The 16,358-nt window shown below is 45.1% G+C and overlaps 2 non-coding genes across 2 annotated transcripts; both read right to left on the reverse strand.

The window, feature by feature from the left end:
- Window positions 1-15,580: 15,580 nt before the first annotated feature.
- Window positions 15,581-15,648, reverse strand: LOC121475266. Its single transcript, XR_005983695.1, has one exon. It is a non-coding gene; the product is annotated as a small nucleolar RNA SNORD52 (small nucleolar RNA).
- Window positions 15,649-16,295: 647 nt separating this feature from the next.
- LOC121475279 lies at window positions 16,296-16,358 on the reverse strand. The gene has a single exon (XR_005983704.1). It is a non-coding gene; the product is annotated as a small nucleolar RNA SNORD48 (small nucleolar RNA).

Below are 16,358 nucleotides of genomic sequence, written 5' to 3' on the forward strand. Positions count from 1 at the left end.
TTTGCTTCTTCTGATTCTTTTTTTATTTCCTTTCCTTGGTTGAAATACTTTGTTTTGGTTTTTTAAAAATGTCTGGATACTCAGACTTTTTTTTTTTTAAGATTTAATTTATTCATGAGACAGAGAGGCAGAGACACAGGCAGAGGGAGAAGGAGGCTCCACGCAGGGAGCCCAATGTGGGACTTGATCCCAGGACTCCAGGATCACACCCTGAGCTGAAGGCAGGTGCTGAACTGCTGAGCCACCCAGGCATGCCTCACCCCTACATTCTTAAATATGCATCTCGTTCTTTAAAATGGAACATTTTATTTTATAACCATAATGCTATTGCCCACCCGAAACATTTAACAACTCTGGTATCATCTAATATCCAGTCAATGGGCAAATTTCATCAAATGTCTCAATATCTTGCTTATAGTTGGTTTTTTAAAATATTTTATTTATTTATTCATGAGAGACACGGGGGGGCGGGCACAGACACAGGCAGAGGGAGAAGCAGGCTCCATGCAGGAAGCCCGACGTGGGACTCGATCCAGGTTCTCCAGGATCACACCCTGGGCTAACGGCGGCACTAAACCGCTGAGCCACCTGGGCTGCCCCTTATAGTTGTTTTGTTCAAATCAGGATCCAAAGAAAACCTACATTACATTTTGATGATGTTTCTTATGTCTAGGTAAATCCACAGTCTCACTTCCTCTCTTTCTGTTTCTTGATACCATCTATGCAGAAATAGGGGCATCTTCTTCCTCCATCCTTTGCATTTCCAGTTATCAAACCTGAAATTCCATTTGGAGGCAGTGTGGGGGGGCAACAGGAGGATAAGATCCCTTCCCAGATAGTATGTGCTTTCTGCTGTGGGCTCCCCCAACCCAGGGGGCAATTCCTGTCTGCTGGTCCCTCTCTGAGTAAAGCTGAGAGTGAACAGTGGGTTCAGGTGGCCATAGCCTGACCGTTCCTTTGTAAGGAACATCAACCTTCCAGCTGACAGTTTCACCCACACACAGATGGGTTTTGTCTGAATCAGTTACTTTAAGCAGTTGTAAAATATTGATTTTAAAATTCTATTATTTCTATCCCATTTGTTACCTAGAATTCTTCAGTAAAAAAAAAGAGCTTTCCCTCATCAGAGCTTTTGAGTTACTCCAAAGTGTGGTTTGTAGGAAAAGGCAGGGTAAATGCTTAATTTGCCACCTCATACCTACCTCTACTCAGACTAAACTGGTTGATGCACTACTCTACCTTGGCCAGTAAAGCACACTGTTCCAACGATGCAGGGGACCCTTGCAGAGGAAGAATCTGGCCAGCAGGAGGCAAGGGGACATCTGAGGAAAGAAAGAAACCTAAGGGGATCCCTGGGTGGCTCAGCGGTTTAGCACCTGCCTTAGGCCCTGGGCGTGGTCTTGGGGTCCCGGGATCCAGTCCCGCATCGGGCTCCCTGTGTGGAGCCTGCTTCTCCCTCTGCCTGTGTCTCTCCCTCTCTCTCTCTCTCTCTGTGTGTATGTGTGTGTCTCTCATGAATAAATAAATAAAATATTTAAAAAAAAAAAAAGAAAGAAACCCAGGCAGTGGGGTTGGGAGTGTGTGTGCCTGATTTTCTAATGGAGATCATGAAATAGGTATGAAGCAGGAGGAATGGAGCGGGTGGCATCTGCAGACCCAGGACATCTGTCGAATACCACTAAAAATTGCACATCTTGCTAACAGTGTCATTAGGAATACTGGAGGAGGGGGCGCCTGGGTGGGCTCAGTCAGATAGGACTCTGACTCTTCATTTTAGCTCAGGTCTTGACCTCAGGGTCATGGGTTCAAGCCCAATGTGGAACATACACACACACACACACACACACACACACACACACACACACACAAGAAAATACAATACCGGGGATGCCTGGATGACTCAGCGGTTAAGTGCCTGCCTTTGGCTCAGGGCATGATCCAGGAATCCCGGGATCAAGTCCCACATCCAGCTCCTTGCATGGAGCCTGCTTCTCCCTCTGCCTGTGTCTCTGCCTCTCTCTGTGTGTGTGTGTGTCTCTCATGAATAAATAAATAAATCTTTTAAAAAATGCAATACTGGAGGAAAGAGAGGAAATGATACCATGAATGTCTGACTCATGAGCTACTGTGTAAGAGGTGGCAGAAGGCTTGTGAAGAGTGACCTTGTTTCTTCTTAGCCACAAACCCTCAGCTGAAAGGATCCTCCCTAGGAGGGAGTGGGGCAGAGCCCTGGGTCCCATCCCAGACCTGCAGATTCAGTCTGGGACTTTGTATTTTATAGATTGACTGATTTGGGAGAGAGAAAAAGATAAACCCTAGTGGGGTGAGAGGGAGAGGGGGAGGGAGGGAGAGAACCTCCAGCAGACTCTCCTCTGGGTGAGGAGCCTGATGGCTGCTTAGTCTCACAACCCTGAGATCATGACTTGAGAGGAAACCAAGAGTTGGCTGCTGAACCATTCAACCAACGGAGTCACGCAGGTGCCCCAAGGGACTTTACATTTTAATGGGAACTGCTGGAGACGCTGAATGATGCTGGGGTCTTTGGACTGCACTTTGGGAAACTGTCTTAGACATTTAGACTTAGGAAGAATTGACTTCGCAACAGTGTAGAAAAGATCTCAAAAGAGAAACTTTCAGTAGAAAGAATTCATGTTTAAAGAAACCAGTGCTGGGATCCCTGGGTGGCACAGCGGTTTGGCGCCTGCCTTTGGCCCAGGGCGCGATCCTGGAAACCCAGGATCGAATCCCACATCAGGCTCCTGGTGCATGGAGCCTGCTTCTCCCTCTGCCTGTGTCTCTGCCTCTCTCTCTCTCTCTCTCTCTCTCTCTCTGTGACTATCATAAATAAATAAAAAATAAAATAAAATAAAGAAACCAGTGCTGCCCATTTACCCCAGCACCCTGAATGCCCACCACAACAGCTGGCACATAGTGGGTGCCTCATTCAGGAGGCAAGACAAATCCAGGATGGGTAAGAAGCTAGGCCAGCGGCTCTCAAGGTGAGGACCCAGATGGACACAGGGGGTCCCTTTTAATGTAAAGGAGGAGTTGGAAGGATGTCTGGAAGCTGTGAGAGGAAGGTATAATGTTTTCCTGTACAAATGGCACAGAGTCGGCAGCCCATTGAGAGCCTCCAGGGCAAGCAGCCACATTCTAGCACGCAGTCGGCCCGAGTACAGGCCCCTCCCCTTCATCCACCCAGTCCCTCCCCAGTCCCTTGGTTCTGAATTGAACCTACTCAGCTCTCCCAGTCCTCAGGCTGCCCTTAAAGGGTGGGAAAAGATCATAAGGGGCAGCCTGGGTGGCTCAGCGGTTTGGCGCCACCTGCAGCCCAGAACGTGATCCTGGAGGCCCGGGATCAAGTCCCACGTTTGGCTCCCTGCATGGAGCCTGCTTCTCCCTCTGCCTGTGTCTCTGCCTCTCTCTCTCCCTCCCTCCCTCTCTCTCTCTCTCTCTCTCTCATGAATAAATAAATAAAATCTTAAAAAAAAAGAAAGGAAAAGATCACAGAGATTGAGAAGCAAATATCAGCCACCAGGTACCCTTTTTCACTAGTCAGTCCTCACAACCAGAAGTTGCTACCAAGAAGGAACAGGAGGAGGTCAATCAATTCTGCCCAAAGAAAGTTTAGGAGAGAAGATCTAAGACAAACGCTTGCGCTTCTTTTTGAGCAAACAAACCTGACCCAAGTTACAATGAAAGAGTACATTTCCCTTTTATAATATTCTTTTTAAAAAATATTTTATTCATTTATTCATGATAGACATACAGACAGAAGCAGAAACATAGGCAGAGGGAGAAGCAGGTTCCCCGGTGTGGGGACTCGATCCCAGGATCCTGGGATCATGACCTGAGCCAAAGGCAGACGCTCAACCCCTGAGCAACCCAGGTGGCCCCTTTCCTAATACTCTGGGTAGAATATTCTTAAGAACACATTTTCAGTGTAAGGCTTAGCTGGCAGAAAAGTAGGAGAAATCTTCAAAAACCATGAATAACAGAAAGCAAGAATCCAGAAAATCAAGTGGGCTCGGAGGCCCTGCTTGCCCTGGGGATATCAGCCGATGCTTAGTGCTGAAATCAGGGTTTCAGTGCATCTCAGATCTGTCATCAGGATATAAAGCCAGAGGCCTGAGAAGGGCTGAAGATTAAACAAGAAAGTTCTTCCTGTCCCCTTTCCTTACCCTCACAATGCAAGACTGCACTTTGGGTGCATAATTTACCACTAAAAAACTCAGGAATCAAATAATGTTTGAATGTAATATTTCTAAAAATCAAATTGGCAAACTGCAGCTCACAAGCTGGCTACCTCCTTTTATAAACAAAAGGCCATGTCTTCAGGATGAACTGGCCTCCGACTTTGTTCTGGATCAAGGTCAGGGAAGTGTCTCTGGAAAAGTCTTTAAAAAAAAAAGTTTATTTATTTATTCATGAGAGACACACAGAGAGAGGCAGAGACGTAGGCAGAGGGAGAAGCAGGCTCCCTGCAGGAAGCCCGATGTGGAACTTGGTCCTGGGACCCTAGGATCACGCTCTGGGCTGAAGGCAGGTGCTAAACCCACTGAGCCACCCAATGGACCGAAGGCAGGTGCTAAACCCACTAAGCCACCCGATGGGAGGCATCCCATCGGAAAAAGTCCTAACAGAAGTTGATACTCCTGTGAGATTGGGACCAGAAATCATATCCTTTGCGGCTGTCAAATCTGCCTGCCACAAGTTTAGTGATATCTAGTGATATCAAGTTTAGTGATCTTAAGCTCAGCAGTAAGTACATGTTATTAGTCTTCTTTATTTTTTATTTATTTATTTATTTGAGAGAGAGAGAGAGAGCACACGAGAGAGTACAAATGGTGGAGAGGGAGAAGCAGGCTGACATTTAACAGGAAGCCTGATGCAGGGCTCAATCCCAGGACGCCAGGACCATGACCTGGGCCAAAGGTAGCTGCCCAACTGACTGAGGCACCCAGGCACCCCTATTAGTCTTCTTTAAATTATACATAATTAGGGGCACCTGGCTGGCTCAGTGGTAGAGCATGTGACACCTGATCTTTTTGATCAGGAGTTCAAGTCCCATGTTGGGCCTAGAATTTACTTTTAACAAGTAGTAATAGAAAAAAAAAAAGTAGTAATAGGGGCACCTGGGTGGCTCAGTCAGTGGAGCACGTGACTCTTGATCTCAGGGTTGTGAGTTCAATCTCCACACTGGGCATGGAGCCTACTTTAATAAAAAGAACGGGACAGGGGATCCCTGGGTGGCGCAGCAGTTTGGTGCCTGCCTTTGGCCCAGGGCGCAATCCTGGAGACCCGGGATCGAATCCCACATCGGGCTTCCGGTGCATGGAGCCTGCTTCTCCCTCTGCCTGTGTCTCTGCCTCTCTCTCTCTCTCTCTCTGTGTGTGTGACTATCATAAAAAAAAAAAAAAAAAAAAAGAACGGGACAGGTAGATATGATGGATCTCCCTGATACAAGGCCCTGTGAATCACATAGCGCATGGTAAACTGAAAATGATCTCCTAAAAGATATCCACATCCTAATCCCTGGAACCTGTGAATGCTGCCTTGCAGATGTAATTCAGTCAAGGATTTTGAGATGGGAGATTATCCTGGCTTATTGGGTGGACCCTAAATGCAATCATTTATATGGTTGTATCGGGAAGAAGAGGAAGATTCAACACAAAGAATGAAGAGAAGAAGGCAGTGTGCCAAGGAGGCCTATTGGAGGGATGTGACTTCAAGTCACAAGGAATGCCAACAGTTATCAGAAGCTGGAAGAGACAGGGAATGGATTCTCCCCTAGGGCCTCTGCAGGGGACAAGGCCCTGTAGACACCTTGATTTTGACCCACGCAAACTGTCTTAGACTTCTGGCCTCCAGGACTGTGAGAATAAATACCTGTTGCTGTAAACCCCCAAGTATGTAGTACTTTGTTACAGTAGCCACAGAAACTAATACATAGTGTCAGACTTGAAGTATTCTTGCCCAAACTATATAACCAGAATCTAAGTAGGCCTTTAAGGGCAACTTCCAGTTTTAAAAAAATGCAGAGAAGATTGAGGAACAAGTTCAAAACAGAAGGGCACAACTAGACAAAGCCAATATGTAGGACATTCTGTAAGATGACTGGCCTAGTCTCTTCAAAAGATCAATGTTGGGGGATCCCTGGGTGGCTCAGTGGTTTAGTGCCTGTCTTTAGCCCAGGGCATGATCCTGGAGACCCAGGATCAAGTCCCATATCAGGCTCTTTGCATGGAACCTGTTTCTCCTGTCTCTGCCTCTCTCTCTCTGTGTCTCTCATGAATAAATAAATAAGATCTTTTTTTTTTTAATAAATAAGATCTTAAAAAAAAAAAAGAAAAGCTTAAAACCCCAAAACTTGCCATAAAAGACATTTTGAGAACAGCTGGAAAAATCTGAATATCAATTAAGTATGAGTAAAATTAGGAATCATGGTCAATTTTCTTAGATATGACAATAGTATAGTGGTAAATGTCCTTACACTGGACATGAATGCTAAAGTATTTAGAGATAAAATGTCATGATGATTCACTTTGAAATGAGTCTGCCAAATACATGTATATGCAAACACATACACATATATAATTTAATATATTTTTTTAAGTTTTTCTTTTATTATTATTTTTTTTCTTTTTGAAGCAAGCTTTAGGACCAACCTGGGATTTGAACTCAGTGATCCTGAGATCAAGAGTCACATGCTCTACTGACAAAGCCAAGCAGGAGCCCTTAATTTAATATATATATGACAGGGCAGCCCGGGTGGCTCAGCAGTTTAGCGCCGCCTTTGCCCCAGGGTGTGATCCTAGAGTCCCAGGATCCAGTCCCACATCGGGCTCCCTGCATGGAGACTGCTTCTCCCTCTGCCTATGTCTGCCTCTCTCTCTCTGTGTCTCTCATGAATTAATAAATAAAATCTTTAAAATATGTATATATGACATTTTTTAAATACAGAAAAATGTTGACAACTGTTGGATTTAGGTGTGGATATATGGGTGTTCTTTGTACTAGTGTTTCTACTGTTTTTGTTTGTTTGTTTGTTTTTTGTTTTTTTTAGAGGGGGAGGGCAGGAGAGGGAGAATCACAAGCAGGCTCCACACCCAGTGCAGAGCTCAGCTCCAGGATCCATCTCGGGACTCTGAGATCGTGACCTGAGCCAAAACCAAAAGTTGGACGTTTAACTGACTGAACCACCCAGGCGCCCCTTCCTGCTGTTGCAAAAGCTTCAGGGGCGCCTGGCTAGCTCTTAGAGCACACAACTCTTGATCTTGAGGTCATGAATTTGAGGCCCACATTGGGTGTAGATTTGACTTAAAAAAAAAAAAAGCTTCATAATAAAAAGTTTAAAAACTAGCTTTTTAGAATAGTTGATTGCCCTCCTTTATAAGAAAATAACCCAGGGTGGAGCACAGCCAATCTCTGCAGACCAGTAGGAAATGGAAAGCTCCCTGATCCAGAGAGAGCTGTTGCAAGGCTCTTTAGAGACAGCTCCCACCCCACCCCACCCACGCCCTAGTTTATTACCTGGTATCAGCAGATAACTGGGGATAATTGGTGACATCTCTATCTTTGCTACATTCTTTAGATTTCAGGGTTTAATGACAGGCAGTAGTCAATCTAGTCTGTGACCCACCACCACCTGAGGTTCACCTGACTGCCAGCAATAATATTTAACATTTTAAAAGTCAGCAGATACTTTAACCCTTAGGGATAATCTGTTTCCTTATTCTTTGGGAAATAATACAACAATCAAAAGATAATCATGGGGCATCCCCAGTGGCGCAGGGGTTTAGCACCACCTGCAGCCCAGGGCGTGATCCTGGGGACCCGGGATCGAGTCCCACGTCGGGCTCCCTGCATGGAGCCTGCTTCTCCCTCTGCCTGTGTCTCTGCCTCTCTCTCTCTCTGTGTCTCTATGAATAAATACACAAAATCTTTAAAAAAAAAAGAGAGAGAGAGAGAGAGAGAGAGAGAGAGAGAGAATCATGGGAAAGTAGGATGTTAATAGATGGGAAAAGTACTGCATAAGCAAACTAACAGATGGCCCTGAACTGCTCCAAGCCAGATGCGCCCATGTGTCCCTGGGCAGAGCTGTTCTGACTGCAGCATTGTAACAAACCAACAAGGTGAGGGCAGCTCTACACACACAATGCCAGAGGTTGGAGCATTTCATACCATCCTTCCTTTTCAAATTATTCACTTGTGGTTTTTAAAAAGATTTTATTTATTCATGAGAGAGAGAGAGAGAGAGAGAGGCACAGGAAGGAGAAACAGGCTCCACACAAGGAGCCCAGTGTAGGACTCGATCCCAGGACTCCGGGATGATGCCCTGAGCTAAAGGCAGACACTCAACCAGTGAGTCAGCCATGCATCCCAAAATTATTCACTTGTTAAAAAGAAAATTATTCGCTTGTTTTCTCTGCTCCACATTATGGATTTCTTCTTCCACTCACAATTTTCTATTTGGTTTTTCTGTTAACTTATCGTGTTTACATACTTGCTTATTTCAATTTGAGTATTTCTACTTGTTTCATTTGGCTTATTTTATTTTATTTTAAAGATTTATTTATTTATTTATGATAGACATAGAGAGAGAGAGGCAGAGACACAGGAGGAGGGAGCAGGCTCCATGCCAGGAGCCTGACGTGGGACTCAATCCCGGGACTCCAGGACCGCGCCCTGGGTCAAAGGCAGGCACCAAACCGCTGAGCCACCCAGGGATCCCTATTTGGTTTATTTAAAAAAAAAAATTTAGAGATTCATTTTTGCAGGGGGGCACAATGAGTGGCTTAGCTGGTTAAGTGTCTGGCTCTTGGTTTCTGCTCAGGTAATGATCTCATGGATTGGGGGGATCAAGACTTGTGTGGGGCTCTGTGCTCAGCAGGAGTCTGCTTGAAGATTCTTTCCCTCTGCCTTCGCCCAAATTGTGCTCTTTCTCTCTTTTCTTTAAAATAATCTTTAAAAAATATACTTAAAATTTTTTTGAGAGAAAAAGAGTGTGCAAGCAGGCTGGGGTAAGAGGCAGGAGAGGAAGATAGAATCTCAAGCAGGCTCCACAGGAGCCTGAGGCAGGGCTCAATCTCATGACCCTGGGATCATGACCCAAGCCAAATTAAAAATTTTATTTTTAAGTAATCTCCGCACTCAGTGTGGGGCTTGAATTTACAACCCTAAGATCATATGCTCTACCAACTGCCAGGGACCCCTCATTTGTTTCCTTTTAACAGCCACCTACTCTTTCTTTGTAATGCCCTGTCTGTGCACAATAGACTAAATTCAATCTCTTTGAACATCTTCGGCCTTCATACATGCTGTTATCAGAGTTTCTTATTGTGGGACTCGATCCTGGGACTCCAGGATCACGCTCTGGGCTGAAGGTGGTGCTAAAACTCTGAGCCACCCAGGCTGCCCTCTGGATGTCTTCCAAGGGAGCTCCATGTGAGACCTTCAGAGCCTGCAGGTGTTCCTGTGGAAACGACCTGGCTTTTGCCTTTGCTCAGTCCTGCAGGATTTGCAGGTCCCAAACCATGCTTTTAAGTTATTAAGGAACAGTTCAGATATACAAAAACATGGAAAATTATACCGTGAGCTCCCATGGAGCCCCCAAGTATACCTCCTTGACTGCATTACTTTTTCTACGCACCCCCGGGTCACAGCCCGGGTAACTACTTGCTTGAATTTAGCATTTTGCAATCCCACACATTTCTTTTAATATATATATATTTTTTAATTTTTATTTATTTATGATAGTCACACAGAGAGAGAGAGAGGGGCAGAGACACAGGCAGAGGGAGAAGCAGGCTCCATGCACCGGGAGCCCGGTGTGGGATTCGATCCCGGATCTCCAGGATTGTGCCCTGGGCCAAAGGCAGGCGCTAAACTGCTGCGCCACCCAGGGATCCCTTCTTTTAATATATTATACTTAACTCTAAACAATAGTTAAGCTGTAAATGTTTTTAAACAGTACACACCACATATGTATTCTTTTGTAATTTGCCTTTTTTTCCCTTCATGTTTGTGAGATTAATCCATGCTGGCACATTAGTCATACCACCACTGCATGTAACACATCACTGCTCTCTAGTCTTAGATTTTTTTTTTAAATTTTTTTTATTTATTTATGATAGTCACACAGAGAGAGAGAGAGGGGCAGAGACATAGGCAGAGGGAGAAGCAGGCTCCATGCACCGGGAGCCCGATGTGGAATTCGATCCCGGGTCTCCAGGATCGCGCCCTGGGCCAAAGGCAGGCGCCAAACCACTGCGTCACCCAGGGATCCCCTAGTCTTAGATTTTATGAATATACCACAAGTTGTCCATTTAATTGTTGGACAACATTTGTTTCCTCTCCCTCCCCCCTTGAAATTACCCATTACCAAAAACTCATTATGAAGGAGTTTTGTCTACATAATCTACAACATACATTACATAATGCATGCAAATTTGGTCAGGGTGTATTTAGGGTGTATTCTAGAAGTGGAAGCACTGGGTTGAAGAGAATGTGCATATTTCAGAGGTATTGCCAAATTGTTTTCCAAATGCATAAAGTTACAGTCCACAAACAATGTCCAGGATAGTTTTTATTTCTCCACTCTAGGATTTCCTCACCAGCCAAATTACATCCACAAGCTCTGTTGACACAAATTTCTGTCTACCCTACAGACCAAGGCATGTGGTTGGGACCCCAGCCATCAAGCAAAATCTTTACCCCCTGAACATTGACAGGAGAATGCCCACAAGCTCCTGGCTTCATGCTCTGTGGCTGAGGCAGAGTGGAGAGTAGATGAGGTCAGAGACAACACAGCTAGACTTGGGAGGACCTTGTTGGGTGGTCTCTGTGAAGACTCTGGGTTTCCCTCTCAGTGAAATAGGAGCCCTTGCAGGATACTGAGCCAAGGGAGAGACAAGTCTCAAGTCATGATTTGGAGAGAAATTTCTGGCTGCTGTGTGGATATGCCTGTAATGGGGTAAGGGTGGAAGCCAGGAGACCAGCTGGGTTTTGCTGCAGTCATATAGATGAGCTGGTGATAGCTCCTACCAGAGTAGGATGGTAGTGGAGGTATGAGAAGAGTCAGATTTTGGTGTTATTTTTAAGGTAACACCAGCATGGTTTGGATATGTAAGGAAAGGAGACTTCAAACTCACATGTATGTATGAGTTTATGTACACAAAAGTCCTTAGTGGTGTTGCCACTCGACTGGCTCTCAGTAAAGCATGTGACTCCATCTCAGGGTCATGGGTTGAAGACCCACATTATGGGACACCTGGGTGGCTCAGCAGTTGAGTGTCTGCCTTTGGCTCAGGCCGGGACTCGAGTCTCAGGATGGAGTCCTGCATCGGGCTTCCTGAGTGGAGACTGCCTCTCTCTGCGGGTCTCTCATGAATAAACAAATTCTTAAAAAAAAAAAAAAAAGCCCCACATTAGGCATAGAGCTTTTTTTTTTTTTTAAGACTTTATTTACTTATTGGGGGGCGGGGGCAGAAACACAGGCAGAGGGAGAAGCAGGCTCCATGCAGGGAGCCCGATGTGGGACTCCATCCCAGATCCCAGGATCATGCCCTGAGCCAAAGGCAGACGCTCAACTGCTGAGCCACCAGGGCTGCCCAGAGCTTACTTATAAAGTCTTTGGTGGTGGTGTTCGTAATGGGGAGAGAAAAGGAAGTAACACACATATTCTCCAACAGGGAAATGAATAAATTGTGAAGGGGCTAACAGACTGGCCAGTGGCTGAGGATTCCAAGGATGAAAAGCCTGGAGAGACAGGCAGAAGCCAGGCCCTGGGAGGTGCACCATCTGCAGTGGCAGAAAGGCTAGTCTCTGCTCAGAGCTGCTAGAAAGCTGTGATATCTAGCCAGTGGGCTAGGAAGGAGGGCTGTTCACTTCTGAAGTTGCTCCACTCGTAGAGCATGGAGTGGTGGTGTTTTGGAATAGAGGTTTTAACCAAGCACCATCACTCCTGAGGGGACACTGTGGGGCTCAAGGATGCAGAAGGCTGGAATGTGATTTCCATGCAAGTTCATGTGACCACCTTCACTATGGCTGTAGGCTAATCTTATACCCCAACCCCTGAGCTAGCTTAGGAAGGAGGGTCCCAACACCTAGGGTAGGGCTTGGACCATACAGATAAGAGCAAGAAAATGCAGAGGAAAGCCTCAGGACCAGGAAGTTGACCATCTACTACTGATATCAGGAACTAAGGATGAGGGTAAGTTACTGACTCGCACATTAATGATTGAGCTGTTTAAAATTATGTAATTGTAGCAAATACCTAAATAGGGCTTAATATGTGCCAGGCACTGTTTAAATGTTTGCATATACTTAAATCTAATGAAAACTCTTTGTAAAGGTAGATACTCCTACCCATTGACAAATGGGGAAACCGTGATAGAGTGGATAAGTTACCTACCCAAAGTGAATCTCTCTTGCTCCAGGAATCTTAACCAGTCCCTGATACTTCCTATGTGATACTGGTAACCTTGAAGAATGCACTCATAAATAGAAGTACTCATATATAGTACCGAGAGACACCTATCAACATAAAACAAGTTTTTAAAGCCTTTTTTCCCCCAAAATAAAAATGGACAGAAATGTGTATGGAAGAGTGGAATCTAAATTACAGGAAAACACACGAACAACAAAAAAAACCCAAGTTGCAGTAGAACTACATGAAGAATTATTGCATATTTGTGAAGTTCAAGAAGATATAAAGATACGCTGTTTAGGGGACATATTCAGAATTAAAACTGTTAAGAAAAAAGTCAGGGAGGGCAGCCCCGGTGGCACAGCGGTTTAGCGCTGCCTGCAGCCCGGGGTCTGATCCTGGAGACCTGGGATCCCAGGTCAGGCTCCCTGCATGGAGCCTGCTTCTCCCTCTGCCTGTGTCTCTGCCTCTCTCTGTGTCTCTACGAATAAATAAAAAAAAAAAGAAAAAAAAAAAAAAAAGAAAGTCAGGGAATGGTAACAGCCACAATTGAGCTGGGTGGTTTCCTCTGAGTGGGAAGGATTTTAAAAGGGAAATTAAGTCAAAGGCAGGTTTGCTTCAGTTCCTGGTAAAGTTCTAAGGCTGGGTGACCAGTATAGCAGACAGAAAGGAACTTAATCTAATTATCTAACATCCTGAGCCTTCCTTTCCTTGCCTGTGAAGTGGGGTAGATATTATCAAAGTTGCAAGGTTGAGCTTTAAGGGCTTAATGAAGTGGAGCACATGAAAAGCTTAGCACAGATCCAAGCACTAAATACTTGCTGTGAAGAAACAGGAAAATGGCTGAGAGCCAAACACAATTATGTGCTTGGGACCTTCTATCATAGTAGTATTAATTCAGAAATCCGGGATCCCTGGGTGGCGCAGTGGTTTGGCGCTTGCCTTTGGCCCAGGGCGCGATCCTGGAGACCCGGGATCGAATCCCATGTCGGGCTCCCGGTGCATGGAGCCTGCTTCTCCCTCTGCCTAGGTCTCTGCCTCTCTCTCTCTCTCTCTCTCTGTGACTACCATAAATAAAAATTAAAAAAAAAAAAAAAAAAAAAAAGAAATCCGTGGAGGAAAAAGTACAATCTCCTCCTACCCTCACCCCATCCCAATCCCTCCACAGAAGTATCCTTAACTGGTAACAGACTAGTTTGGTTCTTACCTAAAGCAACAGAGCCTAGGGGCACCTGGAGGTGCTCAGTGGGTAAAAGTGTGGGCCTTCAGCTCAGTCATGATCTCAAGGTCTCAGGATGGAGTGCTCTTGGGCTCCCCGCTCAGTGGGAAGCCCGCTTCTCCCTCTCCTGCTAGCCCCTGCCCATTTTCTCTCTCAAATTCCCTTTAAGGGATTCCTGGGTGGCACAGTGGTTTGGCGCCTGCCTTTGGCCCAAGGAGCGGATCCTGGAGACCCAGGATCGAATCCCACGTCGGGGTCCCTGCGTGGAGCCTGCTTCTCCCTCTGCCTGTGTCTCTGCCTCTGTGTTTTTATTCATGAGAAACAGAGGCAGACAGAGGGAGGACTAGGCTCCCTAACTGGAGCCCAGCATGGGACTCAAAATAATAAGAGTTAATAGCCCCAAACTGGTGGCCAATTTGTTACCACCACTTGATATTAGAAAGATACAGGGAAAACATGATACCATGAGAACACTGATCATAAACCGGCACAACCTTATGGAATACACTATGTGGGACGCCTGGGTGGCTCAGCGGTTGAGCTTCTGCCTTTGGCTCAGGGCATGATCCTGGAATCTGGGATGGAGTCCCACATTGGGCTCCTTGCAGGAAGCCTGCTTCTCCCTCTGCTGTGTCTCTCATGAATAATCTTTTTTTTTTGAATAAATAAAATCTTAAAAATAAAATGGAATACACTATGCATTGTTTCACATGCTTAAGTCTTTTAAAATCCTATAACATAACTTCAGATAGGTGCAAGTGTCAGGGAATCACCACTGGTATATAAAGTATATGACTAGAAACCTAAATGCCCCCATCCCAGGAACTGGGAAATTTAAGATTTTTTATTTATTCATGAGACGAGAGAGGTTGAGACAGGAGAAGCAGGACCCATGCAGGGAGCCTAATACGGAACTTGATCCTGGGACTCCAGGATCACACCTGGAGGCGAAGGCAGACACTCAACCACTGAGCCACCCAGGTGTCCCCACCCCCGGTGTTAGTATTTCAACACCCTAAAAATTTTCATTACTTAACATCTAGTTCATTAAAATCCTGTGGTACACCACCTAAAATCCTTAATTTTAGTGTCAACCTCACTTTAGTTTTTTTCTATAAAGCTGCAAAGAGGTATATAGCTAGATGTCAACTGTGATGCTCATTCACAAATAAGTTTATCTTTTACTTCCGCAAATCTTTTGGTACCACCTTATTTTTACCAAGACCAAGCTTATTTTAAAGTATTTTATTGGAATCCTTTTAAAAAAAGACAAGTATTCATATTAAATAAGTCTAATTGGTCTAAAAGTATCTAAGCATCTCAAAATTTCTGGGCAGTTTCTTTCCTCCAGTAAGTTGACAGCTGCTCGCATAGATTAATGCAGGGAAATTAGATGGAAGTTCCCAGGATCTGCCCAACACCAACCAGATAGGAGGCATCCTCTGCATGAACAAAACCCTGAAATTTCATAAAAGAACATATATTAGAACCACGTAGCCAATTGGAATTAAAACATGAACCTGGGCAGTTAGGGGAGTCCTCAATCAGTGGTTTCAAAGATCCTCAGAGAAATACTCATGTTCCAAGATGGTTATCATTACCACTCTGGGGCTGGCAGAAAAACTGGCACTCACCATAGCAGCCAAGGAAAAAGGATGTGACTCTTCACAGACTGCAGGTTCGAGTGGCAGGAGCCATCCCAAGGGTACAGACATCTCAATAGCACTGATCCAAGAGGGTGAATTACAAACTTCAGCCCTTCAGTATCTGAGTAGTACCTAACCTTTGAAAGGGCACCGCCCGAGGTAGGCTTCCAGAATATAATCAAGCTAGAAAGATGAAAACAGGAACAGACAGCCAATGATAAGTACAAGCAATGTCAAGGGCCCCCGGTTGGGCCCTTCTCAGACTCACTATCCAGTTCTCCAAATGAGTCAGAACGTAATTTTTGACATCAAGACCAGTGTCAGAGACTCTAGTCTGAGAAATCATCATTCCCATTCTAAGGAGGGCTGGATCGGGGGAGGCCATTCTGAAAGAGTGTAATGCACTAAAAACAATTGCATCATTGCATCAGTAGCAAGGATGTATAGCAAACGAAGAGCACAGACGAGAGAAGTGGGGAGAATAAAGCGGGGGAGGAGGGACGTCGCGACACGGACCTCGAAACTGCAAAAAAATACCTCCACGAGAAAAAAAAAAAAAACCTCCACCAGAAAAGCTAAGCATATAGAAATATACAGAATGGGGCAAATCGAACCCCAATAAAAAAATAAACGTACACAAAAAATAAAGCAGGTTTAACTAGGCTTAGATATAAACATGGAAAGTCAAAAAGGCCTTTTCAAAACAATTACAAAAGAAATGTAAGCCAAAAATAGTCCTTGGAAAAAAACCACCGGTTAAAATACTTGCATTGCTGTGCGTGTTCAAGAGAAAGCAAACTCCATACTGACCGAATAAAAACAGCTTTGGGGACGAGATGGTGAGCAGCACTGAGAAAGATCTCACATCTAATACATACCTTGAATCCAGGGTAACAGCGGCGGAAATCTTCAAACACCTAATGGGGAATCAAACAGGGATTCGTCACTAGTAAAGGTTTCCGGGCCGTCCGCTTTTTCCCCAGCCCAGCGGCGGGGGGTTAGTCAGCGCGCTGCGGTGATGGCGTCAGCGAGACACTCAGAGTCACCGGGGTTCATCATCACT

The sequence above is a fragment of the Vulpes lagopus genome, chromosome 1 (assembly GCF_018345385.1).
Source record: "Vulpes lagopus strain Blue_001 chromosome 1, ASM1834538v1, whole genome shotgun sequence".
In the NCBI taxonomy this organism is placed as follows: Eukaryota; Metazoa; Chordata; class Mammalia; order Carnivora; family Canidae; genus Vulpes; species Vulpes lagopus.